Raw genomic sequence first — 3211 nt, 5'->3', positions numbered from 1 at the left:
GTGAACCTGGATCAACCCTTATAGGTGAGGTGGAAAAGGTTCTGTGAGAACAGTCTGCCGGACTTAATTTCCACCCCGGCTAGATAGCCCTTTGTCATTGTATGCATCTGGGGGGCTGTCGAAAGATGGTGATCATACAAAAGACCCGGGCTTGGAGGTCTTGTGCTGGGCAGGAGCCAGGTCGGGGTGATTTCCCCTGTGGTTGGGTTTCTCACTTCTCCCTTCTCGTCCGTGTCCGTTCCTCTCTGGAGGTTTCGTGCTGGATGGGAGTTATGTCGGGGGGACCTCCCTGGTGGTTAAGTCTCTCACTTTTCCCTCCTTGTTCGTGTCCGTTCCTCTTTGGAGGTATCGGGGGGAGGGGAACTATGTTTGAAGCAACTTCCCCAATGGTTCTTTCACTTCTACCTCGTCTGAGTTCGATCCTCTGTAACGTGTGCCTTCCGGGTCTACAATCTGTGCCGGACCTACCACCTATACCGGCTAGACGCCCCTTAGTCATCGTGCTGCGTCCTGGGGGTTGTCGAAAATGACGAGCGTACCATGTTCGGCGTAACACCCGCCGCGAGACTAAGTCGCCGGACTTAACCTTCTGGCTAGATGGCCCTTTGTGGTCGTATGCGTTCTGGGGGGTTATCGAAAGAAGTCGAGCATACAACCGAGAGGAAAAGGTTCCCGTACTAAGTTGTCAGACTTAATTCCCATTCCGGCTAGATGGCCCTCAGCTGTATGGTTCAGAGGGTTTGTCGAAAGAAGAAGGATCATACTTCCGCGTCCCCGGACCCTTGTGGCTGCCGGTTCGTGGGGGACAGTGGGGTCTTGTAATGATTACTAAATCGTTGCGAGCCTTGCGAATTATGCATGTGGGTTCTGCGCGATCATACATGTCACTCGATGACACCGTGGACGGGCCACCTAACCCGGAATTGAACCCGCAAGGGATATCTCAGTAGCCAAATGCCTCGTCATCTAATTAGTGACGCGCATGAATGGATGAACGAGATTCCCACTGTCCCTACCTACTATCTAGCGAAACCACAGCCAAGGGAACGGGCTTGGCAGAATCAGCGGGGAAAGAAGACCCTGTTGAGGATGACTCTGTGCCACCAGTGGCACACCCATGGGTTGGTATTGGGTTCCAGACCCTTTTGACTATTGCAATGTAATTTGAAGTTAGCATAATGTTTAGGGAGATCATTTAATGCACTTTACGTTATTACTTTTCAATGTTATACTTTTTGACAAAATTAGCTATTTGTTGAGAAAATCCCTTTAAATTTAGTGAAACAACCAAATCAAACAATTCTGTTATTCCTGTGTTGTTAAGAACATTGTTACTATCATGTGTGTTGCATTTTTGTTCATTGAAGAGATTTTACATTATTTATATTTAATATTAAATATGTACTTTTTCTCTCTTTATTCTTAACAATTTTGTACAGTTTTTCATTCCTGGTATAGCCCTGTTTGCTGTTCCTAATATTCTGGCCATTCTCCTTGCGAATATTCTGGAGGATTTCAATGGAAAATTGAAAATTATGGAAGAACCGAGTGTGGAAGGAGAGACGTGCATGAGGGATCCAAGAATAAGTGCTCTTCCCTGGGTCACCATTGAGTTACATGACCAGAGACACAATAGTGCTAATAACCAGTCACCATTGGGTTACATGACCAGAAACATAATACTGCTAAATAACCAGTCAACATTGAGCTACATGACCAGAGTCACCATTGAGCTACATGACCAGAGACAGAATTAAGCTACATGACCATAGTTAGAATTGAGCTACATGACCAGAGTCACCATTGAGCTACATGACGAGACCCAGAATTTAAGTAAATGCTGACATTTGCAGTGAGAATGGGGGAGAATTGCCACTGCTGACCAAGTTCCCCCACTCTCACGAAATTTTGAATTACTGTTATATCATTGTCTACTTGTTGTCCACGCTTGATAAGTTCTACATTGCTCTACATACTGAACTGGATATTATCATTGTGTTAATTCTCGACCATTTTGTTGGAAAATTGAGAGATATGGAAACACCAGGAGCTGGACGGTCAGGGTTAGGGTTAGTGTAACTGCTGGAGCTAGGGTTAGGGTTAGGATTAGTGTAACTGCTACAGCTAGGATTAGGATTGATAGGACTGCTGGAGCTAGGGCTATTGCTTGAGTATTGTTTTTTGTTAATTGAATAGTTATTATCATTTGTTAATTTTTAATATTAAATTTGAACTTTTTCTCTCTTTATTCTTATTATTTTTGTAGGGTTTTCCAGTCCTATTATAGCCCTTTAGAATGTTCCAAATACTCAGGTCATTCTCCTTGCTTTAATTCTTGAACATTTTGCTGGAAAATTGAGAAATACAGAAAAACCAGGAGCTGGAGGATCAGGGGTAGAGTTAGGGATAGAGGTTGAGTTAGAGAATATCTTTAAATTACAGGAAACTGCCAAGTACCATATTTTCAGTGCTGGCATATCACAAGTCCCTGTTCCTAATGATCTGGCCATTCTCCTTGTGAATATTCTCGAGGATTTCAATGGAAAATCGAAAATTATGGAAGAACCGAGAGTGGAAGGAGAATCGTCCGAGAATAAGTGCTCTTCCCTGGGCACAGTGTAGCGCTACACTTCCTCTGTCCATGGAAGTTTGCAGTGAGAATGGGGGAGAATCGCCACTGGTGACCAAGTTCCCCCACTCTCACAAAATTTTTAACTACTGTTATATAATTGTCTACATGTTTTTTTTTTTTATAACTGCCAATTTACTAATAATAACCTATGTGGGCTCAAATTGAACATCACATATTTTAGTTTCTATGACACTTGATTATTTAGCTTGGAAATGTGTAGATATTGAGAAAATGGGCAGAAACTGTAGACATATTCAACTATTTTTCTATAACTGCCAGTTTACTAATAATGAACTAAAAACATAAAAAAGGTCTAAAAAGCCAAACGTGTGCTCGAATTGAAGATTTCAATTTCCAGTTTCCAGTGACATTAATTTTATGGCTGGGAGATGTGTAGAATTGATGATATGGGGCCTGAAAGGTGTCATAATTTCCATAGACGATTATGACTGTCCAGGCTGTTTAAAATATTGTTTAGAAATAGTAAACATTGTGCAATTTGAGTGAGTGAGTGTCTAATGATAGTTACTGATCTCCTCTACTTGATTGCTGTATTAATTGATCACTCCCATTGTCTAG

General features: G+C 42.3%; 1 pseudogene; it reads left to right on the top strand.

The window, feature by feature from the left end:
- The window catches only part of LOC131707434 (28S ribosomal RNA), a 4531-nt pseudogene extending 3100 nt beyond the window's left edge, over positions 1 to 1431 (top strand).
- The last annotated feature ends 1780 nt before the right edge of the window (positions 1432 to 3211 follow it).

The sequence above is a fragment of the Acipenser ruthenus genome, chromosome 39 (genome assembly GCF_902713425.1).
Source record: "Acipenser ruthenus chromosome 39, fAciRut3.2 maternal haplotype, whole genome shotgun sequence".
NCBI lineage: Eukaryota > Metazoa > Chordata > Actinopteri > Acipenseriformes > Acipenseridae > Acipenser > Acipenser ruthenus.
Note: the sequence above shows the minus strand (reverse complement) of the source record. Positions and strands in the feature narration are given on the sequence as shown.